Source organism: Engystomops pustulosus, chromosome 6, assembly GCF_040894005.1.
Source record: "Engystomops pustulosus chromosome 6, aEngPut4.maternal, whole genome shotgun sequence".
Lineage (NCBI taxonomy): Eukaryota > Metazoa > Chordata > Amphibia > Anura > Leptodactylidae > Engystomops > Engystomops pustulosus.
Genome location: NC_092416.1, coordinates 77,763,012 through 77,780,137, shown reverse-complemented (window position 1 = coordinate 77,780,137; position 17,126 = coordinate 77,763,012).

Here is a 17,126-nt window from a genome sequence, read left to right as displayed (position 1 = left end):
GTTTAAACTCTAGAGCAGAACAGGCTTCGGCGCTGCGTGCCAACGATAGTGCGCGCGCCTACATAGGAAATGCCGGAGACGTTGCGCACGCACGGTCACGCGCAGCGCCGAAGCCTCTTCTGCTCTAAAGTTTAAACTGTGTTAAAACCGCGATACAGCGGTTATTAACACTAACGAAACTAAGCACCGGCACCAGCTCACCCTGAGCTGGTGCTCGGTACTTACTGCTTACCCCTGCCATTCTAACTGGTAGGTTTCCTTTAATAATAACTGCACCTTCTACCTATAGTATATGTGCAGTGCAGACTTTTTCTAGTTACATTATATAAATTCTTGCCAGTGTGTATTTTTATATAACCTCAAAAAATGTTTTTCTGCATAATAAGATTTCTCCTGGAAACAGTATAGATCGTTGCATAGCAACAGTCCCCTCAAGTTTTAGGTGACAACTTCTGGATCTGCATCATCCTATGTCGACTGAGATGTCACCGAGATCCTAGCAGCTGCTGTAAAGTCACGGAGATTCCTGGTCTTTATCTGTTACTGAAACCAATTCTAATTTTTAAAGAAAAGATGTGCACTGAATTATGTTAAGGTGGATGTGCTGGGAACTGGGAGCACTTTAATTTCTCTGTCCAATTTTTTTTTTTACATTTTAATTTTGGAAATCTACTGTCAAAATTAAGCACAATAAACCATGGACAATTACGCATAGATCTAGGCACTGTGACTGTGGTAATCTTCTTTCTAAAATCAACTTTTAAAATTATGCTGATTTAAACCCTTAACTTGTAACATATTATTATGTCATGCATCTGTTAAGTATGTCTGGAGAGGGCTCACAGGTTGAGTCCTCTCATACAATACGGGTGTTTGTTTCATATTGTAACACTTGTGATCGGTGCTACATTTGCATGACGTCATCAGGGAGCAACGATCTGCTACCATGGCAGCCTAAAGACTTCAGGGCCGGTCATTGAAGATCTATAGCCGAGTGCCAGTGACTGCACACTTTTACAGATCTATAGCACATTCTCCATATACTACTATACAGTAGTAGTATGATAGGAGCAATCAGACTCCATAGGGTTTAAGTACCTTAGATGGGTTGGTGTCTGTACAAGAGTAGACGCTCCTGAGAATAATGTATTGAGGCCCGCACCCTGGGTCTTTTATTACTCTAGCAACACCCCTGATTACAGTGGTAGTGTAGTGGATACATTACAGTAGTATTGAGGAGGATATATTCAGTGGCAGTATAGTGGATATATTTCAGTGTTGATGTAGTTGATGTATAACAGTGGTAGTGTAGTGGATGTATAACAGTGGTAGTGTAGTGGATGTGTTACAGTAGTAGTGTAGTGGATGTATAACAGTGGTAGTGTAGTGGATGTGTTACAGTGGTAGTGTAGTGGATGTGTTACAGTGGCAGTGTAGAGACTGTATTACAGTGGCAGGGTAGTGGATGTATTACAGTGGCAGGGTAGTGGATGTATTACAGTGGCAGGGTAGTGGATGTATTACAGTAGTAGTGTAGTGGATGTATTATATGTGTTACAGTGGTGGTGTAGTGAATGTATTACAGTGGTAGTGTAGTGGATATATTACAATGGTTGTGTAGTGCATGTATTACAGTACAGTGTAGGAAATGTATTACAATGGAAATGTATTTAATGCATTACAGTGGTGGTGTAGGGGATGTATTACAGTGGTTGTGTATTGGATGTATTACAGTCGCAGCGTAGGAGATGTATTACAGTCACAGTGTAGGAGATGTATTACAATAACAATGTAGTGAATGTATTACAATGCTGGTGTAGGAGATGTACTACAATAACAATGTAGTGAATGTATTACAGTGCTGGTGTAGGGGATGTATTACAGTGGATGTGTATTGGATGTATTACAGTCGCAGTGTATGAGATGTATTACAGTCACAGTGTAGGAGATGTATTACAATGACAATGTAGTGAATGTATTACAGTGCTGGTGTAGGGGGATGTATTACAGTGCTGGTGTAGGGGATGTATTACAGTGCTGGTGTAGGGGATGTATTACAGTGCTGGTGTAGGGGGATGTATTACAGTGCTGGTGTAGGGGATGTATTACAGTGCTGGTGTAGGGGATGTATTACAGTGGTGGTGTAGGGGATGTATTACAGTGGTTTTGTATTGGATGTATTACAATCGCAGTGTATGAGATGTATTACAGTCACAGTGTAGGAGATGTATTACAATGACAATGTAGTGAATGTATTACAGTGCTGGTGTAGGGGATATATTACAGTAGCAGTGTACGAGATGCACTACAGTGAAAGTGTAGGAGATGTATTACTGTGACAGAGGAGGAAATGTATTACAATGGCAATGTAGTGAATGTATTACAGTGGTGGTGTAGGGGATGTATTACAGTGGTGGTGTAGTGGATGTATTACAGTGCTGGTGTAGGGGATGTATTACAGTGGTGGTGTAGGGGATGTATTACTGTGCTGGTGTAGGGGATGTATTACAGTGGTGGTGTAGGGGATGTATTACTGTGCTGGTGTAGGGGATGTATTACTGTGCTGGTGTAGGTGATGCATTACTGTGCTGGTGTAGGGGATGCATTACTGTGCTGGTGTAGGGGATGTATTACAGTGGTGGTGTAGGGGATGCATTACTGTGCTGGTGTAGGGGATGTATTACAGTGCTGGTGTAGGGGATGTATTACAGTGGTGGTGTAGGGGATGTATTACTGTGCTGGTGTAGGGGATGTATTACAGTGGTGGTGTAGGGGATGTATTACTGTGCTGGTGTAGGGGATGTATTACAGTGGTGGTGTAGGGGATGTATTACTGTGCTGGTGTAGGGGATGTATTACTGTGCTGGTGTAGGGGATGTATTACAGTGCTGGTGTAGGGGATGCATTACTGTGCTGGTGTAGGGGATGTATTACTGTGCTGGTGTAGGGGATGTATTACAGTGGTGGTGTAGGGGATGTATTACTGTGCTGGTGTAGGGGATGTATTACTGTGCTGGTGTAGGTGATGTATTACAGTGCTGGTGTAGGGGATGCATTACTGTGCTGGTGTAGGGGATGTATTACTGTGCTGGTGTAGGGGATGTATTACAGTGGTGGTGTAGGGGATGTATTACTGTGCTGGTGTAGGGGATGTATTACTGTGCTGGTGTAGGTGATGTATTACAGTGCTGGTGTAGGGGATGCATTACTGTGCTGGTGTAGGGGATGTATTACTGTGCTGGTGTAGGGGATGTATTACAGTGGTGGTGTAGGGGATGTATTACTGTGCTGGTGTAGGGGATGTATTACAGTGCTGGTGTAGGGGATGTATTACAGTGGTGGTGTAGGGGATGTATTACAGTGGTGGTGTAGGGGATGTATTACAGTGCTGGTGTAGGGGATGTATTACTGTGCTGGTGTAGGGGATGTATTACAGTGGTGGTGTAGGAGATGTATTACAGTGGTGGTGTAGGGGATGTATTACAGTGGTGGTGTAGGGGATGTATTACTGTGCTGGTGTAGGGGATGTATTACAGTGCTGGTGTAGGGGATGTATTACTGTGCTGGTGTAGGGGATGTATTACTGTGCTGGTGTAGGGGATGTATTACTGTGGTGGTGTAGGGGATGTATTACTGTGCTGGTGTAGGAGATGTATTACAGTGCTGGTGTAGGGGATGTATTACAGTGCTGGTGTAGGGGATGTATTACAGTGCTAGTGTAGGGGATGTATTACAGTGCTGGTGTAGGAGATGTATTACAGTGGTGGTGTAGGTGATGTATTACAGTGGTGGTGTAGGTGATGTATTACAGTGGTGGTGTAGGGGATGTATTACAGTGCTGGTGTAGGGGATGTATTACAGTGCTGGTGTAGGGGATGTATTACAGTGCTGGTGTTGGGGATGTATTACTGTGCTGGTGTAGGGGATGTATTACAGTGGTGGTGTAGGGGATGTATTACAGTGCTGGTGTAGGGGATGTATTACAGTGGTGGTGTAGGGGATGTATTACAGTGCTGGTGTAGGGGATGTATTACAGTGCTGGTGTTGGGGATGTATTACTGTGCTGGTGTAGGGGATGTATTACAGTGGTGGTGTAGGGGATGTATTACTGTGCTGGTGTAGGGGATGTATTACAGTGGTGGTGTAGGGGATGTATTACAGTGCTGGTGTAGGGGATGTATTACAGTGCTGGTGTAGGGGATGTATTACAGTGCTGGTGTTGGGGATGTATTACTGTGCTGGTGTAGGGGATGTATTACAGTGGTGGTGTAGGGGATGTATTACTGTGCTGGTGTAGGGGATGTATTACAGTGGTGGTGTAGGGGATGTATTACTGTGCTGGTGTAGGGGATGTATTACTGTGCTGGTGTAGGGGATGTATTACAGTGGTGGTGTAGGGGATGTATTACTGTGCTGGTGTAGGGGATGTATTACTGTGCTGGTGTAGGGGATGTATTACTGTGCTGGTGTAGGGGATGTATTACAGTAGAGCGGAGATAAATTGATACATGACAAACTACTTGGCCACTATTCGTGCGTTGGGCACAGATGGAATATTAATAGCACTTTTGTTGCATCAAAAGGCCTTGTGCCAAAATATGTGACTTATATCATACCTTTTGTTATTGAAAACTATTTTTTTACCAAATATAGGAAAACCCTTTTTAAACATCTACACACATACACAGCGCTGTCTGCTTCATTTACTGGAGATTGGAAGTAAATGTTTTATTTATTTCTATTATTTCTGAGAGGAAATATCTTTTTAATCTTTAATGTGGTATCTGAAAAAGTTCTGATCGATGAGATTTTGTCCTTCGTTTTCAATGAAAGGAAGAGAAAGTATTTTTGCTGATTTGATGGAGTAACTGAAATGATTATTCAATGAGCAACGGTGTTCTACGGTAAGTGTTTTCACGTTAAAAAAAAAATCAAAAGTAATTATTAATGATGTCATCTGCTCCTTTCTGACTAATCAGATGTTAGGCCAAAGACCCCCATTCCATAAAGGAGGTTGCAGTTAGAGGGGCTATACAACTATGTTGTCACCTATAGTTCACCTATAGGCCATCTATTACATTCCAACTGTAGGATGAGATGAACAGCTGGGGCATGTGATGCGTCAAATCCCATGAAATCAGCTTTGTTTTGGAAGAATTTATATTTCCGACAAACATCTGTGAGAATTTGTAAATTAAATAACTTTTGGATCAAAATCTCAAAACATGGAAAGACTCACCGTGTGTTGTCAGTGGCCTCCTAGAACATTGTATTTGTGAGATTTTTATTTTGTTTGAAACTACAGAACAGAGAAATTTGTGAGCTGGAAAGATCCAGGAGCTGTAGCAGTAGATTGTTTTGCCTCTTTTCTGTAGGATGTGCTTTTGCAAATAATTGCCTTTAGTTCATCTTTTCATTAAACATTTGGTATATACAAGCTCCTGTTGTTACTTAAGGGTTTCTATGGATACAGACACCAAATCATATCATCTGCCATTTTTGTCTATTGATTGTCGAAAAAAGGCACAATGATCTGTGATGGTTTATGAGTATTCACAGAAGCCTCTTGATATATCTAGTGGGGTGGAGAGGCTTCATCATATGCTGATGCACGATGAGCCAACATATGATGAATCCCTCCCAAAGAGTGCAAAGAGGGCTGATGGTGTTATACATTCATTTGGACGAAAAATAAAGAATTTATTTTTTCATGTATGTCATACATTTTCAAGTCCCTTAAAGACACTGACGAAATATAAAGATCCTCAAATTTATACTGACAAACAAAGTAATAAAACTGTTATTAAAGGGGTTGGCCATGCAACAAATCTCTTCCATTCTCTTTCATGTGTACCTGAACCTTTGACAGCTTCAGCCTTTCACATGTTATCCACATGCTGCACTTTGCAGATATACACAGATTCATGTGTCTCACATGGCAGCCTCCAGTGTGTTTTTTTTTCTCTCCATCCCTCTCACTGACTTACACAAGAATAGAGGAGGGAGGGGAGCAGCAGGGTGAGTCCTCATCTCCTGCTGCAGGGCCCTCCTATTTATCAGTGTTCAGACATGTAAACAAACATACAGAGAGTCTGCACTCAACACTAAAAAAAGCATCCAGGATGTTGGTTCAATTGGTGAACATTCAGGGAACATTATTACGCAGTAAAAGCACATGGCCAATTTATGTAAAGGGGTTGGCAACACCTTTAAAGGACACCTGTCATCAGGTCTGTGTCACTAGTCCTGTCACCTCTACCTGTTGGAGCAGCTCACAAGGATCCCATCCCAGCCTTTATCTAGTCATTTCATACACTAATCATTATAAAATCATATTTTCTTTGTAATGTAAATGAGGCTGGTCACATGATCAGAGGCATTAATGTCACTCATGTTACCCCTCCCCTCTCCTCCCCCTGCTCATGTCTGTGTGTAATGTATAGTAAAGCATTGCTAGTGTGTGTGCTGCATCTGCTGACATGCTGCATCCTCCTAATACACAAGTACCTGACATGTTCTGCTATAACATGGCTGCCTGGAGCTGTTGTATCTCTCCTATACACACACACACAGGCTGCAGGGGGTGTGGCCACCAGCACATGGAGCAGCCATTACATTATCAATATGGGTTACAAGGTGATAGTGAGAGAATTGTTGCCATTTACAACAAACAGGATTTTAGAAAACCAGAACACTGAAAAGCAAAATGACAGCAATCTTATTGATACAGTACATGAGACTAAAGAGATTAGTAAAATTTACATAACAGTAGGATAAAGTCACAGTTCTGAATCGATAAGAAGGAGATCCCTGAACAGACATTACCTTGGGGATGGAAGGAAGGGGAGATAGCAAAAGGGAAGGAGGGCGGAATGAGTACAGGTATGGGAATGAGGGGTGGGAAGGGTAGAAAATTTAGTTGTGAGTGCTGAAGTGGTTTGCCACATGAGTATGTCATTGAGGTTGGGGAGGTAAGGAAAAATCCTGAGAAGCCAGGGGCTAGACATGCCATGGCCTCAAAAGTAGGGTCAGGAAAGGTCTCATAACAAGAGAGGGTTAGGGCCTAAGTGGAAGAAAGGCCATTGAACTATACTAACTATAAGTGATTAATAAAAAACAAAAGACATATATCAGGCACCCAAAATAGGGGGAGGAATAGGGAGGAGGGAAGGCAGGTCCATGAGCTCTCTACATCTACATATGTACCAGAAAGAGTAAGATCACCTTATTTCCATGATCATAGGATTATGAAGATGCATTGTGATGAGGATATTAATGCTAAGCAATGAGGATAGAGCAATGAATGAGAAAGGTAGGATATTAAATTAGAGATGCATAATTATTAGTATATAAAGGTATATATAGGTGTGTACATAAAGCTCCATTAAGGAGTGACATAGCAGAAAATGTGATTTTCAACTATCTAATTTCTCCATCCTGTAGTTAGTATCTATTCAGTCATACCAATCATTGAAGTTTGGTGGGTTATTTTGTAACCATTTAACCTGTGTAATAGTTCATGTATAATATACACTGCAAGAGCTATGGCCTACTCAGTGGCAGCCATCTCCAGCTACAGATAGATTTGATTCCAATGGTGGAGCAGTGAGCCAAGTACCCTTGAACTGGCTTATACTTTACTTGGAAGTCTCAGTTTGCATCAATAAAGTTGGTACTACAATCTGATCTTAAGTGCTTTACTGGTCTCAAAACATTGATACAACTAGAAGTGTCCAGGGATTCTATTACTTCTATGTGTATAGCATGTGCACTAATGAATGTTAACAATACTGATCATCAATCAAACATGGGATGTTCTAAAGTGGCCAATCCCTTCAGTGTAATGTCTGCCTTGGTGCTTGACTTTTTCATGATAGTGTCTTATCAACAGGGTAGTAACATGGTGAGTGCCAAAAATAATTAGATGCTTGATTTCTAACATCTCTAGCTTGGCCCTGTTTAGGTCGATCTCTAATCTTCAACCTGCCATTATCATCAATTATTGGGGCAGATTTATAAAACGTGTCCTAAGGACAGTGCAGAGTTAGACCAGACAGTCTTATTCTGCAACAGATTCATATAAGTGTCTGGTGCTGGGTGATAAATCCGGTGCAGCATAAGACTGTCTAGTCATACCATTGGGAGTCATTTACTAAGGGCCCAATTCGCGTTTTCCCGACATGTTACCCGAATATTTCCGATTTGAGCCAATTTTTCCTGAATTGCCCCAGGTTTTTGCCGCACGCGATCGGATTGTGCCGCTCGCGACGGAAATAGGGGTGTGGCCAAACGAAAACCCGACGGATTTGGAGAAACTGCTGCATTTTAAAAAAAAAGTGGCGCTGGACCTCAGCGGACTTCAGCGCATCAGCAACACCTGGCGGACGTCGGAGGAACTGCCTTAGTGAATCGCCGGAAGACCCGAATCCACTGCAGAGAACACGCCGCTGGATTGTGAATGGACCGGGTAAGTAAATCTGCTCCATTGCGTCTAAAAAGAAGACTGCCAGGGGCGTAACTTGAGGGGGTGTAGAGGTTGCGATCGCACCCGGGCCCAAGAGGTTTAGGGGGCCCTTATGGTGTCACTTTCCCAAATGAGAAGACTATTACTATAAACCATACATTATAGTCAGGGGCCTGGCTCAGACTTTGCACTGGGGCCCATCAGCTTCTAGTTACGCCACTGATGACTGCTCTTTGGAATATCCCTTTTCCCACATACATATGTTAGTTTCATGTAAAAAGCACACCATCAACTTGCTTAGGGCAACGTCTTCTGCAGAAAGAGGCTTATGATACACATGCCATCCACAACACTCATTGTTAGCATTATCTTTATGAAAGCACTGTATAATGTGAACTCACCTTGCAAAAGTGCATACAAGCACTAACTTCTGGACGAATCTCTGGATCTTAGAGTCTTAGAGACTGAATAGGTCTTGAATAGAAGTTTATGTACTTCAGCAGGAGACATGGACCTGTTAAGTAGATAAATAGTAAAAAATACACAGTCTGCTCACCGAGTGTTGCATGTGGATGTCTCCTCCGTGCTGAAGATCCACTCTTGGACCGAGAGATCTTGCTAAATGCTGTTTTGTAGGCTTGGACCCAGCCACAGGAATATCGACATCAATGCTTAGAGATTAAAAACTCCATGTCTTTATTGACGGACCTTGGTCACGAATAAAAAGAAACTTATTCCAGTGTAACAGTTTAAGATAAGTACATCAGCGACGCGTTTCAAACGCATAGTGCGTTTGAAACGCGTCGCTGATGTACTTATCTTAAACTGTTACACTGGAATAAGTTTCTTTTTATTCGTGACCAAGGTCCGTCAATAAAGACATGGAGTTTTTAATCTCTAAGCATTGATGTCGATATTCCTGTGGCTGGGTCCAAGCCTACAAAACAGCATGGACCCGTTAACCAAGAAGATTTTGTAAAGGCACTAACAGATGCTGCCCTGGTAGCACAACCTGCTGTATTGAGATGAGATGGAACATAGTGCCATTGTTCAGGCTTGGAGGACATTCTAATCCTTTCAATGCGGTTATTAATATAGAAGTGTTTTAACTGGTTATATATAGAACCTAGAACAACCTTGCTGTGTAAAATTGAATGTCATCCACGTGAATATCTAATTCACGCTGTACAAATTCTGCAATCTCTACAGTTAACACAGTTATACAAAGTTCAAGCCTAGGAATTGTATGCTAGTAGGTTTAGGTAGTAGGTTTGGAGCTAATTTGGCTTTTCCAAACAGAAATCCAAAGTGAGCTTTCTGGCAAGAGCCTACTACCTTCAAGTAGGTTACAGCTCCTGTGGCCTCAGTAGATGCATCTGGAAAGATGCGGATTTCCTTTCTTTGGCACGAGAGAATAGGTGCTGGAGTGTAGAAGTCTCTTTCTAAGAAGTATCAAGTATCCTTTCCAAACTTTGACTCACTATCATAAGCAGTCTTACATAGGTGAAACACTGTAACTGAACCCATATACTTTCATGCGGTATTCATCCATTTCCTTGCTAGTGTTGTTTTCTCTGTGCCATAGAAACCCATGGTAACTCCCATGAACTTGTTGTACGATAAAATGATAGAACATTTGTTGAATATCAGCAGAAATGGGAACTAGCTCCCTTCTGAATCTCCTCAGCACTCCTTCCAGATTGTGAGGAGATATGCCATGATCGCCAACAAGTCAAACAGTACCAATAATAAATAACCTCCATTGTCTTCTCTTTTGTATTTTGACCCTTGGTCTGCCTATTTTTCATGCATACCAAGTGGTAATTGAGACACAGCTGGATTGATACCATGAGAAGTGTCAAGATAACTCAGTCCTAACAGACATGGGTCCATTTGGCCAATTGTAATTCCTTGAGTAATTTACCTGTAAATTACTGTAACTTGCGGTTGTCCTTTTTAGTGGTTTTTGGGAATGCTGAAATTTTCTTAAATAAGGCACTTCCTTTAGCTTCAGAATTCCCATGCTGTATAGAACCTCACTATGCATGGCCTTATGAGCCACTCTTAATGTCTTTACCCATTGAGTAGATCCTGTGCCCAACCAATCAAGTTCTTCCATGGCAGTGAGGTTAAGATCATTGATTACTGCTTCAAAGGTTGATTTCCAGGCTTTATCAATTTCAGCACGGTCGTCAAACCATGAAACTAATGTTTATCAGCTCCCTGCATGTCATATATCTGGCAAAGTTTGGCATGTCTGATTTTTCACTTCTTGTGGCTGCATTACATTGTGGTTACTTTGGTTTATAGGACTGTGATTAGAGATGAGCGAACATGCTCGTCCGAGCTTGATGCTCGGTCGAGCATTAGGGTACTCGAAACTGCTCGTTACTCGGACGAATACTTCGCCCGCTCGAGAAAATGGCAGCTCCCGCCGTTTTGCTTTTTGGCGGCCAGAAACAGAGCCAATCACAAGCCAGGAGACTCTGCACTCCACCCAGCATGACGTGGTACCCTTACACGTCGATAGCAGTGGTTGGCTGGCCAGATCAGGTGACCCTGGGATAGACTAGCCGCTGGCCGCGCTGCTCGGATCATTCTGTCTCTGGATGCCGCTAGGGAGAGAGCTGCTGCTGCTCAGGGAAAGCGTTAGGGTGTTCTATTAGCTTACTGTTAGGCAGGAGTGACTCTCAAAGAACCCAACAGCCCTTCTTAGGGCTACAATAACGTTCTACTTTTTTTATTTTAATTTGCATCTTTTACCATTTTGTGAGGAATTAGCAGGGGGACTGCTACCGTTGTGTTTAGCTCTTAGTGGCACACATATCCATAGCAAAGACCGAAGTGGGAAAATTCAGTAGGGGTTGGATTTCTATTAGGCAATAACTCAGTGTCATCTCATCTGGCATAGTACTGTGCTTCCTTTGATACTTGGCTAGAAAATAGCCATAGGAGAATACAAACAGCTTCTTGAAGCCTACAGTAGCGTTCTATATATTTGATTTCTGGTTGATCTGCTGGTGACTGTAGTTTCTGCAGTGCATGTACTTGCCAATTCTGAGCAATTTGTAGTGGGACTTGCGACCGCTGTGTTCTGCGCTTAGTGGCGCACATATCCATAGCAAAGGCTGAAGTGGCAAAATTCAGTAGGGGTTGGATTTCTATTAGGCAATAACTCAGTGTCATCTCATCTGGCATAGTACTGTGCTTCCTTTGATACTTGGCTAGAAAATAGCCATAGGAGAATACAAACAGCTTCTTGAAGCCTACAGTAGCGTTCTATATATTTGATTTCTGGTTGATCTGCTGGTGACTGTAGTTTCTGCAGTGCATGTACTTGCCAATTCTGAGCAATTTGTAGTGGGACTTGCGACCGCTGTGTTCTGCGCTTAGTGGCGCACATATCCATAGCAAAGGCTGAAGTGGCAAAATTCAGTAGGGGTTGGATTTCTATTAGGCAATAACTCAGTGTCATCTCATCTGGCATAGTACTGTGCTTCCTTTGATACTTGGCTAGAAAATAGCCATAGGAGAATACAAACAGCTTCTTGAAGCCTACAGTAGCGTTCTATATATTTGATTTCTGGTTGATCTGCTGGTGACTGTAGTTTCTGCAGTGCATGTACTTGCCAATTCTGAGCAATTTGTAGTGAGACTTGCGACCGCTGTGTTCTGCGCTTAGTGGCGCACATATCCATAGCAAAGGCTGAAGTGGCAAAATTCAGTAGGGGTTGGATTTCTATTAGGCAATAACTCAGTGTCATCTCATCTGGCATAGTACTGTGCTTCCTTTGATACTTGGCTAGAAAATAGCCATAGGAGAATACAAACAGCTTCTTGAAGCCTACAGTAGCGTTCTATATATTTGATTTCTGGTTGATCTGCTGGTGACTGTAGTTTCTGCAGTGCATGTACTTGCCAATTCTGAGCAATTTGTAGTGGGACTTGCGACCGCTGTGTTCTGCGCTTAGTGGCGCACATATCCATAGCAAAGGCCGAAGTGGCAAAATTCAGTAGGGGTTGGATTTCTATTAGGCAATAACTCAGTGTCATCTCATCTGGCATAGTACTGTGCTTCCTTTGATACTTGGCTAGAAAATAGCCATAGGAGAATACAAACAGCTTCTTGAAGCCTACAGTAGCGTTCTATATATTTGATTTCTGGTTGATCTGCTGGTGACTGTAGTTTCTGCAGTGCATGTACTTGCCAATTCTGAGCAATTTGTAGTGGGACTTGCGACCGCTGTGTTCTGCGCTTAGTGGCGCACATATCCATAGCAAAGGCTGAAGTGGCAAAATTCAGTAGGGGTTGGATTTCTATTAGGCAATAACTCAGTGTCATCTCATCTGGCATAGTACTGTGCTTCCTTTGATACTTGGCTAGAAAATAGCCATAGGAGAATACAAACAGCTTCTTGAAGCCTACAGTAGCGTTCTATATATTTGATTTCTGGTTGATCTGCTGGTGACTGTAGTTTCTGCAGTGCATGTACTTGCCAATTCTGAGCAATTTGTAGTGGGACTTGCGACCGCTGTGTTCTGCGCTTAGTGGCGCACATATCCATAGCAAAGGCCGAAGTGGCAAAATTCAGTAGGGGTTGGATTTCTATTAGGCAATAACTCAGTGTCATCTCATCTGGCATAGTACTGTGCTTCCTTTGATACTTGGCTAGAAAATAGCCATAGGAGAATACAAACAGCTTCTTGAAGCCTACAGTAGCGTTCTATATATTTGATTTCTGGTTGATCAGCTGGTGACTGTAGTTTCTGCAGTGCATGTACTTGCCAATTCTGAGCAATTTGTAGTGAGACTTGCGACCGCTGTGTTCTGCGCTTAGTGGCGCACATATCCATAGCAAAGGCTGAAGTGGCAAAATTCAGTAGGGGTTGGATTTCTATTAGGCAATAACTCAGTGTCATCTCATCTGGCATAGTACTGTGCTTCCTTTGATACTTGGCTAGAAAATAGCCATAGGAGAATACAAACAGCTTCTTGAAGCCTACAGTAGCGTTCTATATATTTGATTTCTGGTTGATCTGCTGGTGACTGTAGTTTCTGCAGTGCATGTACTTGCCAATTCTGAGCAATTTGTAGTGGGACTTGCGACCGCTGTGTTCTGCGCTTAGTGGCGCACATATCCATAGCAAAGGCTGAAGTGGCAAAATTCAGTAGGGGTTGGATTTCTATTAGGCAATAACTCAGTGTCATCTCATCTGGCATAGTACTGTGCTTCCTTTGATACTTGGCTAGAAAATAGCCATAGCAATAGGATAGCATTGTTTGGTTTTAAAAACTCAAAAAAAAAAAAAAACACAAAAAAAAAAAAAAACACAAAAAAAAACAAAAAAAAGTAAAAAAAAAAAATAAAGTTATAACTCTCATTTTAAAAATGTTTAACCCGAGGGCTAGGGGTAGAGGACGAGGGCGGGGACGTGGGCGTCCAACTACTGCAGGGGTCAGAGGCCGTGGTCCTGGGCGGGGTGAGACACCACCTGCTGATGAGGGAGCAGGGGAACGCCGCAGAGCTACACTCCCTAGGTTCATGTCTGAAGTTACTGGGACTCGTGGTAGAGCACTGTTGAGGCCAGAACAGTGCGAACAGGTGATGTCGTGGATTGCTGACAATGCTTCGAGCAATTTGTCCACCACCAGTCAGTCTTCCACGCAGTCCACCCATGTCACCGAAATCGCCACTCCTCCAGCTCCTGCACCTCAGCCTCCTCCCCCCCAGTCTGCCCCCTCCCAGGAAAATTTGGCATTTGAACCGGCATACTCTGAGGAACTGTTTTCTGGACCCTTCCCACAGTCACAAACCACTTGTCCGGTTGCTGCTGAGCAATTTTCCGATGCCCAGGTTTTCCACCAGTCACAGTCTGTGGGTGATGATGACCTTCTTGACGTAGTGGAAGTGTGTAAAGAGGTGTCCGACGATGAGGAGACACGGTTGTCAGACAGTGGGGAAGTTGTTGTCAGGGCAGGAAGTCCGAGGGGGGAGCAGACTGAGGGATCGGAGGATGATGAGGTGACAGACCCAAGCTGGGTTGAGAGGCCGGGTGAACACAGTGCTTCTGAGACGGAGGAGAGTCCTCGACCTGAACAGGTTGGAAGAGGCAGTGGTGGGGCCAGACGGAGAGGCAGGGCCAGAGCTGGTGCATCAGCGCCACTGTCAACTAGTGAAGCTCCCGTGGTGAGGGCTCTTGCGGCGAGGGCTAGATCTTCAGAAGTGTGGAGGTTCTTTAAGGAAACACCGGATGACCGACGGACTGTGGTGTGCAACATTTGCCAAACCAGGCTCAGCAGGGGTTCCACCACTACTAGCTTAACTACCACCAGTATGCGCAGGCATATGAATGCTAAGCACCCCACTCAGTGGCAACAAGCCCGTTCACCTCCGGCCGTGCACACCACTGCTCCTTCCCCTGTGTCAGCTGCTAGTCAGCCCCCTGCCCAGGACCCTGCCACAAAAACCCCATCGTCGCCTCCACGATCCTCCACAGCATCCACCAGCGTTCAGCTCTCCATACCCCAGACGCTGGAGCGGAAACGCAAATATAGTGCAACCCACCCGCACGCCCAAGCCCTTAATGTGCACATCTCCAGATTGCTTAGCCTGGAGATGCTGCCCTATAGGCTAGTAGAGACCGAGGCCTTTCGCAACCTCATGGCGGCGGCCGCCCCTCGGTATTCGGTCCCCAGCCGCCACTACTTTTCCCGATGTGCCGTCCCAGCCCTGCACCAGCACGTGTCAGACAACATCATCCGTGCCCTGACCAACGCCGTTTCTGACAAGGTCCACCTGACCACGGACACGTGGACGAGTGCTGCCGGGCAGGGCCACTATATATCGCTGACGGCACATTGGGTTAACTTGGTGGAGGCTGGGACCGAGTCTGACCCTGGGGCTGCTCATATACTGCCGACGCCGAGGATTGCGGGGCCTACCTCGGTCCAGGTGTTTCAGGCCTACTATGCCTCCTCCTCCTCCCACCCCTCCTCCACCTCCTCCTCCGAACTACCATCCGTGGGCACGGCGCCATCAGTCGGTAGCTCTAGGCACAGCAGCAGTGCCGTCGCTAAGCGACAGCAGGCGGTGCTCAAACTGCTGAGCCTAGGCGACAAAAGGCACACCGCCCAAGAGCTATTACAGGGCATCACGGCGCAGACTGATCTGTGGCTGGCACCGCTGAACCTCAAGCCGGGAATGGTTGTGTGTGACAACGGCCGTAACCTGGTGGCGGCTCTGCAACTCGGCAGACTGACACATGTGCCATGCCTGGCCCATGTGTTAAATCTGATAGTGCAGCGTTTCCTCAAGACATACCCCAATCTGTCTGATTTGCTCACGAAGGTGCGCCGCATCTGTGCGCATTTCAGGAAGTCCAGCCCAGATGCTGCCACTCTCAGGGCAGCGCAGCGCCGCTTCCTCAAGTCTACAATGAGGAGTGGACGTGGATGTCTGATATCTGTCAGGTGCTGAGTAACTTTGAGGAGTCAACACAGATGGTCAGTGGCGATGCCGCCATCATCAGCCTCACCATCCCGCTGCTTGGCCTGTTGAAAAACTCTCTGGTCAGCATGAAGTCGGAAGCTTTGCGCTCGTCACAAGAGACGGGGGAAGAATATTCCCTTGTTGATAGCCAAAGCACCCTGAGGTCTGTTTCTCAGCGCATATCGGAGGAGGTGGAGGAGGATGAGGAGGAAGAGGAGGAGAATGTTGGCGAGACACAAGAGGGGACCATTGTTGAGTCCTTCACTGTTCAGCGTGTATGGGCAGAAGAAGAAGAGTTGGAGGAGTTGGAGGAGGAGGAAATGGACAGTCAGGCCAGTGAGGGGAGTGAATTCTTACGCGTTGGTACTCTGGCGCATATGGCAGATTTCATGCTAGGCTGCCTATCCCGTGACCCTCGCGTTCAAAGAATTTATTCCAGCACCGATTACTGGGTGTTCACTCTCCTGGACCCACGGTACAAGCAAAATCTTCCCACTCTCATCCCTGGAGAGGAAAGGAGTGTGAGAATGCATGAATACCAGCAGGCCCTGGTGCACAAGCTGAAACAGTATTTCCCTTCTGACAGCGCTAGCGGCAGAGTGCGTAGTTCTGCGGGACAAGTAGCGAGGGAGAGTAGGCGAGCAGGCAGCTTGTCCAGCACTGGCAAGGGTACGCTTTACAAGGCTTTTGCCAGCTTTATGTCACCCCAGCAAGACACTGTCACCTGTCCCCAGTCTCGGCAGAGTAGGGCTGATCTTTACAGAAAGATGGTGAGGGAGTACGTAGCTGACCATACCATCGTCCTAAATGATCACACAGCTCCCTACAACTACTGGGTTTCAAAGCTGGACATGTGGCACGAACTGGCGCTCTACGCCTTGGAGGTTCTTGCCTGCCCTGCCGCTAGCGTCTTGTCCGAGCGGGTTTTCAGTGCAGCTGGTGGCATCATCACCGATAAGCGTACACGCCTGTCGACTGACAGCGCTGACAGGCTGACGCTTATCAAGATGAATAAAGCATGGATTTCTCCTAATTTCCAATCTCCAGCAGGTGAAGGAAGCTCAACCTGAATAATTTATCCACTCCTCCTCCTCCTCCTCATTTTCCTCCTTCTCCTGCTCTTTGTACAGTAAAGCAGAGGAAACTGGCTATTTTTTGACAGGGCCCACTGG